At 41.1% G+C, this 16,560-nt stretch overlaps 1 long non-coding RNA gene across 1 annotated transcript; it reads left to right on the top strand.

Annotated features, from left to right (window-relative positions):
• Window positions 1-3,552: 3,552 nt before the first annotated feature.
• LOC110743987 lies at window positions 3,553-12,643 on the top strand. The gene is made up of 2 exons (XR_002523915.2): window positions 3,553-8,048; window positions 8,384-12,643. It is a non-coding gene; the product is annotated as an uncharacterized LOC110743987 (long non-coding RNA).
• The last annotated feature ends 3,917 nt before the right edge of the window (window positions 12,644-16,560 follow it).

The following is a 16,560-nucleotide window of genomic DNA, read 5'->3' as shown; positions in this document are numbered from 1 at the left end:
GAGTAGATTTGTTAATACCTGCATCACCACAAACACCAGTAACACATCACACTACAATATTACAAAGGCTACAACATCACTAGATGATAGGAATTTTTCAGTTCCATTATAATCTTATGGGACTACCATTGTATATGTAGTTTGTCATTGACCAAAATATCATGCAGTTTATGACTAATTACATATAAAATGTAACTTTATATGTAAGTTATATAAAATGCACATGAACATGAAGTAATATTTAAAAAACAATTTATGAAATTATAAAATAAAGTTATAAATTATGTTTATATAAAAAAATGCACTAGACTTTATTGGTAGCATGAAAATAGAACTCACGTTGAGCCACTCACTGTTGGTTGAACAGGAGAATAATACTGACCATATGATAACCTTTCTGATCAACAGTTTAAACCCTGAGATCCATTTTACTCTTTTCAGTCAAAAAAAGTGATTGTGGTTATTTTCTTGAGAAAATTCCTAGACATGAAATGTCTGGGTTAAAAGTATGCACAAAAGCTTCTACACTGGTAGAAGTAGGTTGGAAACCAGGTGTCCGTGGGAAAGGTTTTTGTATAGGGAAGTGATAGAGGAGCCATTCAGAAGCTGTCGCTCAGTTTGTCCGCAAGAGACTAAAGTCTCCGAGGCCTAGGTTTCTTAGCTTTAAAGCGGTATCTTCTCCCATCTTACAGCACTGTGAGGAGGACTTTTTTTTTTTTAAGTTTGGAAAAGTGCTTTTGTAAAGTGTAAAAACCTTTGAGGTGTGGTGCAGTAGTTCTTCAAGGAGGTGTGCGATGCACTGATGTGTGGCTTCTAGCTATGGAAAGAAGTTACCTCTTTTTTTTTTCTTTTTTCTTTTTTTGAGATGGAGTCTCGCTCTGTCGCCTAGGCTGTAGTGCAGTGGCGTGATCTCAGCTCACTGCAAGCTCCACCTCCTGGGTTCACACCGTTCTCCTGCTTCAGCCTCCCAAGTAGCCAGGACTACAGGCGCCTGCCACTATGCCCGGCTAATTTTTTGTATTTTTAGTAGAGTTGGGGTTTCACCATGTTAGCCAGGTTGGTCTCAATCTCCTGACCTCGTGATCCGTCTGCCTCCGCCTCCCAAGGAAAGAAGTTATCTAATGAGCATTTTAAATTACTGAAGTTTATAGACTTATGAGAATGGGTTCAAGGTTATCTCTATAAAAATTCATTCAGTAGCATTTCAGTGTACTTTCTTGAGAGGGGAAAACAGAGTGTGAGTTGCAGCCAGCAGGTTGAGAATCCCATGTGTGACCCTAGATACACCTTCCTGTGTGTCAATAGCAGGAAGAAGATATTTTAGAGTCACAGAGGTAGAGAAAATAGCATGGACTTTCTCACCGAGGTTCAAATTCATCTCTGGCATTTAGAATTTGAGTGACCTGGAGGAGTAAACTCACTTCATGTCTCCAAATCGCATTGTTCTCATCTCTGAAATGATCTGCTTTACTGAGTAATTGTGAGCATTTAGCTGTATAGCTGCACATAATAGAAACTTTTTATTTTAAAAAAGCTCATTAGTTATCTAAAAGGTAATACTCTCTGGAAGAGGTGGTTATGAAGATACATTGCTACATCAGGGTGTCCAGTCTGGAGAGGTGTAAGTGTTCAAAATACTTGAGGTTTCTTAGATTTTGAATTGATAGCTATGGGAAATGCCTTTCTCAGCTCGTAAATGCTCTGGAACTTTTCTTCATAGTATCTCATTCTTGACTGGTCATGTTGGGGGTAGTTTTTGATTATGAAAGTAATAACATGGTTCATGGTTAATAATTCAAACAATGCAGACAAATATCAAATAAGTAAAAGTCCCATATGTTTCCATTCATACTGTGAAACTGGTTTTCCTTTTGTTTTGATTTTGATTGGTTTGTTATCTGGTGGGTTGATTAGTTTGAGTTTTGGTTTTCAAATTCAAACTGCCTTCTTTTTTTTTTTTTTTTCAATGATTGCTTGCATCATCCAAAGGGAAAAATTCCTCTGACCAGTGACCATCCTATTGACAGAGACTGCTTCTAAACTAAACCAAGCTTCTGTGATTTGAAACACCTTAAAAGTTCTAACTACAAAGCTCACCAACTCAATATAAAACCAGATTTTAACTGACTTGGGTCATGAAAGGCTGTTAATAAAATAGAGCCTGCCACTTTAAGGAAATGCCATAGCCCACTGGCGTATGCAGAAGCTCCTTGTGCAAGGGAGGCGAGCCTGCAGTTGATGTCATAGCCCAGCCTTCTAATGCCATTTGCATAAAGAGTATTTGATTGCATGATTACATAAAGTGAGGTTTACTGGTATTTTCTTGTTTAGTTCTTGAAAGTCTAATTATAGGCCTAAGGGAATAAACCTGCCACTTGGAGAGGATTGTTGTGGCTACTGTCAGATTCCAGGGAGAAGACAGATTAAAAGCAAAAATTTGAATTTCAAAGAAAATACTTTAATGCACCAACACAATGAAGTGACCTTTATGTCAAAATATAGAGGTTTGCGTCTGTTGTATTCTAAACTGGTTCTGCATTAAAATAACTTATCTAAAGAAAAACGAATGCCAGGCACTGTGGTTCATGCCTGTAATCCCAGCAATTTGGGAGGCCAGGCGGGTGGATCACCTGAGGTCAGGAGTTTGAGATCAGCCTGACCAACATGGTGAAACCCCATCTCTACTAAATAAAGAAAAAAATTAGGCAGGCATGGTGGCACATGCCTGTAATCCCAGCTACTCAGGAAGCTGAGGCAGGAGAATTACTTGAACCTGGGAGGTGGAGGTTGCAGTGACCCGAGATTGCACCATTGGGCGACAAGAGCAAAGATCCGCCTAAAAAAATAACAAAGAAAAATGAAGGTTCAATGTGAAACATTTTCACTTAGCTTAAAGGGTTGAAATTAGTGCCCAGTTAACCTGTATCCAGAGCTGATTTTTAGCTATAGAAAGCACTATGATTGTGCCAGTGACCCTGTGGAAATACCTCTACCCAGATGGGAATAAGGTCACAGGCCTGACCCCAGTGGGTACTCCCTCAGCCACCCTGTACCCTGTTGCACCCCTTTGAAATCCAGCAACTGAAGGGGTGACATTTGGCAGAGCAGGATGCTGGCTGCACCATGCACCAACACAGGGTGCAGGATCTACTCTGATTGGCCTGCGCCCTGCTGATAGTGAAATACTGTGTTTTGAATGTTCATCTCTATCCGTGTTAACTTCAGCTAAAGGCACATCGGTGGATAATCCAAAAACCCACATCTGGCTTTTTTTTTTTTTTTTTTTTTTTTTTTTTTTTGAGACAGAGCCTTACTCTGTCACCCATTCCGGAGTGCAGTGGCCCAATCTTGACTCTCTGCAACCTTTGCCTCCTGGGTTCAAGCAATTCTGCCACCTCAGCTTCCCAAGTAGCTGGAATTACAGGCGTCTACTACCACACCCGGCTATTTTTCTTGTATTTTTAGTAGAGACAGGGTTTCACTGTGCTGGCCAGGCTGGTCTCAAACTCCTGACCTCAGGTGATCCGCCCACCTTGGCCTCCCAAAGGGCTGGGATTACAGACATGGGCCGTTGTGCCTGGCCTTTTTTTTTTTTTTTTTTTAAATCACAGGAATGTGACATGTGAATTAAGTGGTCAAATGTAAAACTAATGGGGACACCAAGCCTCAGGAAAAACATCCCATGTTTCTGCTTAGCTCTCTTATGTGTTATACTACCTTCCCTTTCTCTTTCGTATACACATAGATTTTCCTTAATTGCAGCCCAAGAGGACACTGCCCCATTTTGTTTTGTTCTTTTGTCATTGAGACTTTTATTAAAGTGGGTGCCTCAAGTCTTTGGTAACAGTGTTAACAGAACACTGACAATGACTGGATATCAGTCAGTGTTCATCTCCTTCCCAAGCCACTGTCTGAACACTAAGATCCTTTTTTTTTCTTTTAATGAAAGGTAAAATACAATTCTGCTCTGTGATTTATACTTCTACCAGATTTATTTTATCGACCTTTCATTAGTCTCTCAAAGATGATACACTGTTTTTCTTTGTTAAATGTTTGGGCCAGGCACAGTGACTCATGCCTATAATCCCAGCACTTTGAGAGGCCAAGGCCAGCGGATGACTTGAGGTCATGAGTTCAAGACCAGCCTGGCCAACATAGCAAAACCCTGCGTCTACTAAAAATACAAAAATTATCCGGGCATCATGATGCAGACCTGTAATCCCAGCTACTCAGGAGGCTGAAGCAGGAGAATCACTTGAACCTGGGAGATAGAGGTTGCAGTGGGCCGAGATTGCGTCACTGCACTCCAGCCTGGGTGACAAAATGAAACTCCATCATGTTGTCAAAAAAAAAAAAAGTAGTTTGTAGGAGGAATGATTGTTTTCTATTGGAAAAAAAGCCAAATGGAGTAAGAATTTAGAGCATGAATTTCGAATGAGACCTATATTGTAGTTTCAACCTTACCCCTTCCCTGTATGGCCTTAGGCAAGTCACTCTGCCATCCAAATCGGTTTTATCATCTGTAAAGTAGGGGTGGTGGTAATAGTTAACTCTGTCTCAAATGTGATAAAATCATTATGTGCTTAGAGCAGAGTTCCCCCTACTGGTCCTTGGCCTGTTAGGAATCAGGCTGCACAGCAGGAGATGAGGGGTAGGCAGGCAAGCGAGCAAGCGAAGCTTCATCTATATTTGCAGATACTCACCATTGCTTGCGTTACTGCTTGAGTTCCATTAGTCCAGTGGCAGAATTAGATTGTCATAGGAGTGCAAACCCTACTGTGCACTGTTTATGCAAGGGATCTAGGTTGCGCACTCCTTATGAGAATCTAATGCCTGATGATCTGTCACTGTCTCCCATCACCCGTAGATGGGACTGTCTAGTTGCAGGAAAAAAGCTCAGGGCTCCCACTGATTCTATTAATACATTATGGTGAGTTTTATAATTATTAGATATTACAATGTAATAACAATATGAAGTGTACAATAAATGTAATGTGCTTGAATCACCCTGAAACCCTACCCACCCCACCAGCCCTGTCCACGGAAAAATTGTCTTCCACAAAACCCGTACCTATTGCCAAAAACATTGCAGACCACTGGCTTAGAGTATTCAATAAATGTTAGCCAAACAGTTAGCAACTGAATTTTCTGACCCTGGCAGACATGCTTCTTGAATATTTGGTGTCTGAATTATTGGAGAGTACCAAGTGACCTTGGAAAAGTCACTTGATCTGAATTCCAGTAAAATGAAGATAATACATACACCTCCCAGGGTTGTTTTGAGGCTAAAATGAGATAATAGGAAAGCATCTGTATGATAATTTGCTCAACAAGTAATTACGGAGTGCATTCCATGGGTTATAACAGTGAACAAAATAGACAATGGCCTTGGTATTCATGGCACTTAGGCAGAGCAGGAATAAGTACTGATTTTCAATCAGAGAAGGGGGAAAAGTGCCACATCATGCAAGTTACAAAATTAGAATGCAGTTCTCCCTCTGATGAAGAGAGCAGGTTTTATTCTCCACAAAATTAATGAAGCTTTCTAGTCACTAGGAGTTACAAGATTATGTCACTAGTACCAAGATAACTGGTAGTGGTTGATGACTCGCTATTTATAAACCCGGAGTATGAACTTAAGGCTGCCTTTCTGGAGCATGGGCCTGATAATTGCCAGAATGTGCTGTCTGCCTGTGGTTACCCATTCTGCTGACTCTGGTGGGAGCACATGTTAAATGAATTCTGGAATGTATCTCGAGTGATCAGAGCCCTGGGCGGTAAACCAAAGGCTCTGGGGCACAGGTGTCTTTTGGGTTTTTTGTTTGTTTGTTTGTTTTTTCTTTTTAATCCCAGTTGAAGGTCATGTCTGCAAGAGGTATGGGAAATGAACAGATGGTTTTATACATACTATCAAATAAAAGTTAGCTTTTCTGGACCATGTTTTATGGTATTGATATTTCAAGGTTCAAAAGCGCCCCTGGGAAGCTGTTGCCTCACCTGGATTAGAAATGTAATCGATTAGGGGATACTTTTGAAAGATAAAGGGGGAGATAGCAAGAGTAGACCAGGACAGCCTTCACACCCTGATGTAGTTCTCATATCTGTGAGGGGAGAAAGGGAGAAGGAAGGAGGGGCTGGGTGGGAAAAGCCTCAGATTGCAGCACAGTTCTGAGAAAGCCACTGACAGGCCTATGGTGTCCCCAGGCAAAAGTTGCCCAAGAGAAGAATCCCTTGCAGGGCAGGGATGGACCAATACTATACCCCCAGTGCTAGGTCAGCAGCTGTGGAGAGGGCAGCGACCTGGACAGAGTGTGGCCTTAACCTGAAGACGGTGGTGGGTCTGAAGGGGCCAGGCTCCACAGCTGGCCGTCACATTGAAGGAGAGCTAAACAGCATACTGAGTGCGCAGACCCCAGTTTGAATACCATTTTTGGGAACTGTGGCATATAAAGGTAGATTCTTAGGAATCCAATGTGCAAAAACACCCACATCTAGATATTCATTCAGTACTGATCACCTAGGTGCCAGGTACTGGGGATGCAACCCTGAGCATGATAGGAGGGTCCTGCCTCGTGCAGTGTATAGCCTGCAAGGGCAGGCGCAGGGCACCGTGGAAGAGGCCAGCAGGTGTATCCTATTCTACACAGGGTGGTCATCACATTCCTCTTAGGAGGCCAGGTAACCTGAGCTCTGCAGGCGTTAGGAAAGCAAGGACAGAGACCTTGAGGCAGGAAAGAGGGCCCAAGTGCCAGAGTGACGGGAACACTCCAGGGGACCAGATGGCATGAGATGAGATTTAGAGCAGAGCAGGAGCCAAATGCAGCAAGGCTTTGTCAGTTACGGCGAGGCTTTTAGACTCTATTTTAAATGCGATGGGAAGGGCGGAAAATGTCCCGAGCAAGGGAGCAGTGTGGTCAGAGTTACATTCGTGAAGACCACTCTCCCTGCTGTGCAGGGATCATTTGGAACGTGGCGAGTGTGTGCGGTGGTGGGAGACAGATGAGTAATCTGTAATAACAGTAATCCAAGTGGAAGATGGAGACTTGGACCTGCTGATGGCATCTGTGTATGGGATGAAAGAAAAAGAGGAATCAAAGATGCCTCTCAGGTCTGTGGCTTAATCAGCTGGTAAGGCCATATGCTGAGATGATAGAGAACCTGGGAGAAGGAACAGATTTGAGAGGAATGTGCTAGGAAATTAAGAACTCAGTTTTGGATATAAGTTTGGGATGCCCATTAGACAAGTGGCAGTGTCAGGTACATTGTACTTGAAACACATATGTCCAGAGGCATATATGATTCTGAGAGGGAGGTTGGGCTGGAGATAATAAATTCCAGAGCTGGTAACATGTAGAAAGTATTTAAAGCTTTAGGATTGAGTGTGATCACTTGGGAAAGGATTATAGATAGAAAACTGAGGGCCCAAGACCAAGCCCTGAGGAGCCCCTACATTCAGAAGTTAAGTAGAGGAATAGGAGGCAAGAAAGGAGAGAAGAAGCAGGGGAAGGGTGTTTCTAGGGGAGCACTCAGTTAAATGACCCCAAGAGGAGGGCAAGCCAGATGAGAGAAAAGTCTCCGTAACCTGAGGGCATAGTGGGGACCTGATAGCATTTGCAAATGACTGGGGAGGATGCATGCCAAATTAGCACGTTACAGAAGGAATGGGAGATGGGAAGGTAGAAACAGCATGTATAGACCTCTTCAAAAGTTTTGTTGTGAAAGGCAGCTGAGAGATGGATTAATCGCTGGAGGCAGAAGTGACCACTGGAAGGGAATCCTAAGTTTTCATTTATTTGTTCGTTCATTTGTTTAAGAAAGAAGTTGTTATAAAAAGAACATTAGGACTAATAACTTTCATCCCACTTTGCCAGGATTAGACTCTCAAACAAAAAGGAAGAACAAAAGCTATTCCCAGCCACGGGAGTGGAGAAGGCCCGGATCAGCAGGACATTGAGTGACTGGGAGACAGGTTTTCCATCAGCACATGGAAACCCTTGGAGGTTGGACCTGGGTGGTGTCCCTTAGATGTCTTCTGACCTAGATTGGAGGTAATGAATCCAAAGTTCCTATACGAATGCTGAATGATAACCTGACCTAAACAAGGCCAGCCTTTGAGGAGTTCAATAAGAGAACCATTACAGTAGGAGGAAGAGGACTTCTCCCTCCTCAGTCAATGATGGCCACAGCTACAGGGAAGACAAGGTCAGCAGTTACGCCTCAGGGACATTAAGACCAACACTGAAACGATGTTTGTTTCTGGGTTACAGCCTCACCATTTACTGCCAAGTAAGGCATCCTGACTGTGGGGCAGAAAGGCTTACTGGGTATTAGAAGCACAAAATGTCAGGAGCCAAAAATAAACTATTGTCATTTCTTTTGTAAGGGTTTCCCAAACTCTTGATTGCCTCTTGCAAGCAGATGACCTGGGAGCAAATGTTATGGCAAAATGATGGACTCCTAGCAAGGGCTGAAGCATGCCCTGTGAAGACTGTGGAAAGAATATATGCTTGTCAGAGATTCGGTAACCTCACCAAGAAGACCTTAAACTGCAGTTTAAGAGGGTGGAAAAATTACTTCAGTGAAACTATAAGCCCTGTTATTGGTAAGAAAACGTATGACACAGAGTAATTGGAGAATCTCTTAATTTGCATGCAAAAATAACAGGAAGAAAAAGTAAGGAATGTTATATCTGATTTCAAGTGTGAATATGAAGCAAACGAACTTGAGATGTTAACACCTGGAAGAAATCAAGATTTCCTAGATACCGTGAAACACAGGGCTCAGGACTGTGTACAGCAGGTGCTGGCACCCCTTCCATTACCTCTGTTCCCAAGTAATTTAGAACCTTAAGGAGGTTCTAAATTGGAATATGGAATATGGAAGCCCTGAGAGAAAGGATAGCAGAGGAGCAGTATATGTCCAAAATGTCTGAAAGTGCACAGAAAGCCAGAAGCCTGCATGAAGAAGCGGGATGGAGAATATTTGTGTGGAGATGAAAGGAGAGAGACTCAAGTGATTCTACCATGGGAACAGTTTAAAACCAGGGACCACAAGCCACTACCATCCGTGGACCATGTTTCCTAACCCCAGTTTCAAACAGAGAGAGGCAAGATGTAGTAAAAATGTTTTTCAGCTCTCTAGGCCTTTACTAGAATGTTCAGTCTGCTGAGTGCATTTGGTAAATTATTGACTTGACAATTTCATATCTAAGAAAATGAATGAAAAAAATGAGGGTCTACTATCTAATTCTCACGAAGAAGGAAAATTATATCATTGTAGTTTACAATTACATGTAAAAGAGGTATTGTGACTAGTAAAAAAGTGGTGTGAAAACTCAAAAAAGAGCAAAAGCTATACCCAGGTTCTAGCAGGGAGACCTTGGGTAATCAGGCAACTCACTCCAAGGTAGAATGGAGTCAGGCACAGGGGTCCAGGAGACTTAACTTTAATGAGATTGATAGTGAAAAGTTCAGAAAATTATAGTTACGATTCTATGGCCAGAAACTAGAAGGGAATATGGTGCAAGAGGAATGGAACCCTAAAGAACGGTTCTGTCACACAATCACATGTAATTGTTACGAGAAAGAAGTAGCTCAGGTACCTCATTGAGTTCTCCAACAGACAAGAGGCACTCGCAGGGTACCTGAACAGCACAAGCTGCTGGGAGTTGGCTGGAAGGCCAACTCCGGAAAACTGAGGCTTTCAAATGAGTACTGGTCAATATAAAGATAAATTATGTTTGGAGATCAAAAATTTAAAAAGGAGTAATGTAAAGACAGCTGACAAGAAATGAACAAAATAATGCGTTTGGGAGGGATTGGTAAAGAAAGACCTCAGAAATGCTGGGAACCTCAGAAAACGCAGCTTTGTCAGCATCTGTTTTTCTGACCCAGGATAAGATCTTCCTTTTAGATCTGCTGGTCAAGGGACAGAGCTGAACTGTAAGCCAGCCCTGGTCTGTGAGGTTCTTGCCATTCATGCCTAAGACTGGAAAGCTTTACTTTGAATATACTAAATCTTGCTCAAGGTGTAGTCTCCCATGCTTCTCAAGGCTGTGTGTCCCATTGGGTAAGGCTGTGGTCTTCAGAGTGGGACAGCAGCACTAGAACTGCTTGGCCTGCCTGCCTGTTACAAACGCAGGTGCTGGTACCCCTCCCATTACCTCAGTTCCCAAGCAATTTAGAACCTTAAGGAGGACAGCAAGGGAGCTTCAGAAATCAGCGTTTTCAGTACATTCCTCAAGTGATGCTATCCAAGATCAGACTTTCAGAACCACTGAGCTAAGTTAGCCAACACCTCTTGTTGCTCAGAGCTTCCATGAGTATATGGGCTTACAGCCTGAAAATCCCTTTTTATCAAAGCTTTGCTGCATCCTAACTCATGGGACAACAGACAAGATTGCCTATGGAAATCAGGCCTTTAAAAAAAAAGGTTATACTTTTCTAATGGTTAGATTTGCGGTAATTCTCAACTCTGCATATTAGAATCTCCTGGAGAACTTTTAAAAACACACATGCCTATGCCCCACCCCAGACCAATTAAATCAGGAACTCTGGAGTGGGGATCAGGTATGATCGTTTGCTTGTTTGTTTTTGTCTTGTTTTAAGCTTTCCAGGTGGTTCTGATGTGTGGCCAGGGTTGAGAACTACTGCTGTTGAAACTTTAGAGAAGTGTAACACTTTTAAAAGGTTCTATTCCATGTGATACCTCTTATCCTTTCACATCAACAAATAACCTCTACTTTCCATTTCTTCTTCATGAAAGATAGTGTTCTCATTTCTCAAAATTAGAAGGAATAAAACAAACATGGCTAAAAGAGAACACAATATAGTAGCTATACAAAATATGTCTCTCGGCCCTAAAAATTTGCTTCTGGGGCACTGAAAAGATACGCAGATAAAATTGCATAGCCGTAAGTTCTTAAAGCTTATGATAAATGAGAGTGGCCAAAAGACAGGAATCAAGGAAATGTCAACCCAGTTGTCCAAAAGGTGACTTATGGACAATACCAGCTAATAAAATTGAAGCTGTTTCCTGGGAAAAATTCTAGAATGTTTAATTAAAAAGATAATTTCTGAGACTTTAAAAAGAAATCAGGAAAAGTAGACTATTCCTGTTTGGGTTCATTGAGGGTTGCTGGCAATGGAGTTTAACCCTATATCTGACAAAATCACTCCAAAATCGGTGGAGAAATGTAGAATTTACAGCGGCTTGAGCAACCACATCCAAACCTTATTGATAATGGAATGATGTTTAACCTGGAGAGAGATCTCTAGTTTCTTGTTCTGATATACTTTGAAACCTATAGTTGTGAACCTCTTTATTCTGGAAGTGAATTTTAATGTAAAGAATTTTTTCCAAACTGATGTTATACTCCAGCTTAGGTATGTACATATACAAACACACAGGGGACTTCAAAAAGTTTGTGGAAAAATGGAAATAAAAGATAAAAATACAAAATAAAACTTGATTTCTCAACATAAGCTCCATCAAGTTGAAGACACTCTTGTGAGCAATGATACTAACCATCATTTATTCCATCTCTAAAGAACTGAGGGACCTGGGAATTTAACCATGTCAGTGCAACCTTTTTTTTTTTTTTGCATTATTACTGAAGAAAAATGGGTGCACTTTAAAGATTTGTTAAGAAAAGAAATAAAAAGAAGTCAGAAGGAGCCGAATCAGGACTGTAAGGTGGGCCGAACATGAAAACTCTCATAAAATTGCTCTTGTTTGATGAGAGGAATGAACAGAAGCATTGTCGTGGTGGAGGAGGATTCTCAGGTGAAGGTTTCCTGGGTGTTTTTCTGAGTCTTTGGCTAATGTTTTCAAAACACTCTCATAATAAGCAGATGTTATCATTCGTTGGCCCTACGGAAAATAAGCAAGCAAAATGCCTTGATCACCCCAAAAAACTGTTGCCATGACCTTTGCTCTTAACTAGTATACTTTTGCTTTGACTAGAGCACTTACACTCTTGGTAGCCAGTGCTTTGTCTTCAGGATTGTACTGGTAAAGCCATGTTTCTTCTCTTGTTACTTCAAAGAAATGCTTCAGGATCTTAATGTTACTTGTTTCCAATTTCATTGAAAGCTCTGTTTTTGCCTGCAGATGATTCTAGGAGCAATGGTTTTGGCATACATTGAGTGGAAAGTTTGCTCAACTTTGATTTTTTCAGTCAGAATTGTGTAAGCTGAATCAATTAAGTTGTCTGTGGTGTTGACTATTGTTTCTGTTGTTAATTATCAGTCCTCTTTAATTAGGGCATGAACAAGATGAATTTTTTCCTCACAAATTGATATGGATGGCTTGCCACTATGGGCTTCATCTTCAACATCATTTCATCCCTTCTTAAAACGAGTTACCCATTTGTAAACTGCTGATTTCTTTGGGACATTATACTCCTAAAGTTTTCATAAAGCATCAGTGATTTCACCATTCTTTCACTCAAGTGTCACCATAAATTTGACACATTTGTTCTTGCTTCAATTTTAGCAAAATTCATGTTGCTCTCATAGGGGCTGTTTTCAAGCTGATGTCTTACTCTTCCGAGAGCCTCAACCTAGATTCTATTCAGACATGTTATAACAAGGTAGTATGAGTTTATTGGCAAAAAAAAAAAAAAAAAAAAAAAATTGAAATACATGCATAATATACATTTTCCATGAACTTTTGAAAACTTCTTGAGATATACACACAAGCCCATAGATTCTTCCACATTACTCTTTTCTAAAACCTCTTCATCCCCATAATTCCATAAAATAATATACAACAGACTTGGCTTTGGCTTATTGCACTCTTAGTCCAAGTTAGTTGTTTTTCAGCTTTAACTTTGGTGACTCATTTGTGCTCAGTTCTGATTCAGACAATGGAAAACTATTTTAGCAAGAGCTGAACTGATTTTTATTCCCCTGTTGATGTCCAAAGCTCAGCCCACTGTCGTGCACTGTGCATTCACATTCTCTGTTTCGCAAGCTTTGCTGGCCAGGTTCACCAACGAACGTTAAATTGACCAAACATGTACTAAGTGCATTCTGCAGACATAACGGAAGACTAAATTTTGGAGATCTTTGCTTTCTGAACAATGCCCTGAAAAAAAAAAAAAATTTTTTTTTTATTTCTACTAAGTAGCCCAGTTTTCCAATCACATGAATTTTCTGGAATATTTTTGGAGAGAACCAGATTTATTGAAGAGCTGTGTTTTTTTTTACCCCAGATATAGACAAAGTTAAATTTATTCTGAGTATAAATCATCAGAGTAAGAAGTTAAGATTTAGTCAAGAAGATACATTTGTTGGACTATGGGTTCAGCTGTGTGCAACAGAGATCTAAAGTTTCAATGGCTTAAGCAACATTGAGGTTTATTTATCTTCCATGACAGTGTGAGAGTTTGCAGCCAAAGACGAGTATGGTGGCTCCATGGTGTCAAGGACCCCCAGGTATCTCCCATCTTATTGCTTATTATCTCTGGGGGATGGCCCTCATCTGCATGGTCCAGGCAGGAAAGAGGAGGATGGCAATAACCCCACCCCAGAGGCTGCACCCAGCACTTCCCCTTACACACACACACACACACACACCAGCTGCAAGGAAGGCTGGCAAATGTCTTTATTTTGTACAATCAGTAAAAACTGAGATTCTATCAAGAGAGAAGGAGGACAGACATTGGAGAAAAACAAGTAGACTTTCCAACATATTCCTGAAAAATTTAAATTTCAGAAGGGGCTATAGGTTGACCAGGCAGGGAAGAATCACTGTTTCACCCAAAGAATGACGTCGAACTTCAAGTATCTAAGCCACCATCAAAAAGGCTGGTGCTCTTCCAGGTTTTTCTTTAGAGGGCATCTGTCAGGCTGGGGAGAACACTTCTCTAGGTGGCCTTGAGCCAGTGTTATTGACCCACTCAATCAGAGCTGCCCTGCAGCCTCGTTAGCACATCACAAGAACCCAGAGTGGAATTCTGGGATGGAAGAGCTGGGCAGAAAGTGGAGGGAGGTCATCCCAGCGGCAAAGCTAATTAAAAGGAGAAACCTGTTTTCCGCATGCACCTCCTCAGTATGCACACATGCTATTTTCTTGTCATTACATGCCTCACTTGTCACCAAAGCATTTTCAATCAATTCCTGGGTGTTGTTCTTATATCTTTAGATTTAGCACATTCTTTCTTTAGTGCTCCTCCCTTTTATTCCTCCAGCTGCTTAGAACAATTTTCTTCAGCATTTAAACAAACCCACATACATTCCCCTCCCCCCACTTTTCTTTTTTAAACAAAGCAAATGCTGCTTTCTTTTAACCAAAATAAAAGAGCCATAGATAATTCCATCTTTTAGGTCCACATGGCAGATCTCAAGTCAAGCATTCATTTTCTACCTGTGTAGAACTTTAATTAGTTTAAGTGAGAGGTCTGTGCCAAGAAACAGGCACCACATCACAGTTGGAATCTGCAGAGCAGATTTTTTTTTCTCTCAATAATGCTCTTTCAAACTGAATCCCGCTTGCAGTTTTGATACCAAAAACATGTGTGTTAAACAGCTACGAGTCGTTTCCGGGTCATTCGCATTAACCATGAGCTTTCCTGACAGTCTTGACCCATAACAGCAGACCTCTGTGTTTGAAGTGCTGTATGATTTACAAAGGACTGCACACGCATTGTCTCATGTCAGCTGCACACTTAGCCTGCCAGGAAATAACATCGCCCCCATTTTGGTGATGAAAAAATCAAGGCCTGGAATGGTTAAGTGGCAGAGAGTGAACTGAAACTGGGTCCAATCTGTCTGTTGCTAATGTAAGATGTTAAAGAACTTTACGGTTAAAAGAGAATAAGTATCTATTTTTAACAATGTGCTAAATGTTCTTTTCTTCTTTCCATGGTCCAAGATTGTCCTAAACTTTGATTTGATGTAATTATTTTCCACAGTCCTCTAAGTCAGGCTTTGAAATTCTTCTCTGCCTCTGGGTCTTGGTTTGCTTTGAGGTAAGGATCGCCAGCATGGATCTTTCTTATATAATCTCTAGGTCTTATATTTTAGTTTCCTACCTGAAAATTTTTGATGCCACTTTGAATCTATGACAGTAAAGGAAAACAGTTTCTCATATATGCTATTTAAGAGTTAGATATTTAAGATTAAAGAAACTATGTAAATATCACTTATCCAGAAGTCTTCTGAATATTTCATTTCTCATGGAAACGCTGGATGTTTTTAAGCAACATTATCCACTATAAAACAATTCAAAAGGGGGGAAAAATCCCACCAAGATAACAAAAACTGCGGGTTTTTCTTTTTATATGAAGTAGCCAATTTTCACAAAAAGTGCTATTAGCAGTTTATAACACTGCTAGAAATGTATTTTATATTAAAAATCGCTAAGAGCACAGTCATGGTTTTAAAGATGCTTTAGAATGGGAAGAATGTTCAATCTTTTTAACATGTATTGGCATGTATAGGGTGTACTCTTTTAAAGAAAAATTTCAAGTATTATAAAATCCAAGAAACTTTAAAACTGTGTCATTTATAATGTAAAATTAATGCAGCTGAGATTCAGTGGTTGACTCATAGCTCCCACATTCATCTTCAGTTCTCTTTAGCTCATATGGTTTTCTTTAAAAATTAGTGATATCAGCTAAATGGAACTATTTTCCACTCCTACCCACAGAGAAAAGTGCTTTTGTGAACATGTCAGCTCTGTTCCATCATTACATGCCATCATACAGTGCAGTAGAAGCAGGCTGGCTGTGCATACTTGATAATCAATATTAGTACAGATTCGAGAGCAAAATCCAAAGAAAAATACTGTATTTCCATCTATTTATTTTGTGCACATAAGCCACCCTTTTAGAACCAAGGAATTTATATCTAGACAAGATCTTGGAAGTCTTCCAATCTAGCCTCTTTATTTTGTACCTATGGAAACTGAGGCACAAAGAAGTTCAGCAACTTCCCCAAGGTCACACAGCTGATAGAGGTAGGCTGGGACTAGAACCCAGGTCTGTGTAACTCCAAAGTCTGTGCTTCTCCCACTACACTGCTTCACAGATAGGAGCTGATCTGCCTCAAATCCTCTGCCCCTTGGCCTTTCCACAACTCTGCATTGCTGCCATCTAACAGTGCCTTCCACTGGTGCCATGCTAAAGCTCCTTAGGAGGCAGCTTAACATTGTTCTGTAAAAGGTCTACAGATGTAGGACGCTAGCTATCTGTTCTCCCCGGAAATCTTTTCAACTCAATTCTGCGAATAACTTAGGCTTTTCCAGACTAAGCAGTTCCTTCTCTCCTTCTTGCAGTTTGCTTTCCAGTTACCTTCTTCTGGACACATTCATTTCCAGTGCCCCTTCTATTAAAATGGGCCCCACTAGAATCTCTGTTACTGGGCGTGGTGGCTCACGCTTATAACCCCAGCACTTTGGGAGGCTGAGGTGGGCGGATCACCTGAGGTGGGGAGTTCAAGACCAGCCTGACCACCATGGAGAAACCACGTCTCTACTAAAAATACAAAATTCGGGCCGGGAGGGGTGGCTCACGCCTGTAGTCCCAGCACTTTGGGAGGCTGAGGCGGGCAGATC

Source organism: Papio anubis, chromosome 8 (assembly GCF_008728515.1).
Source record: "Papio anubis isolate 15944 chromosome 8, Panubis1.0, whole genome shotgun sequence".
NCBI classification, from domain to species: Eukaryota; Metazoa; Chordata; class Mammalia; order Primates; family Cercopithecidae; genus Papio; species Papio anubis.
Note: the sequence above shows the minus strand (reverse complement) of the source record. Positions and strands in the feature narration are given on the sequence as shown.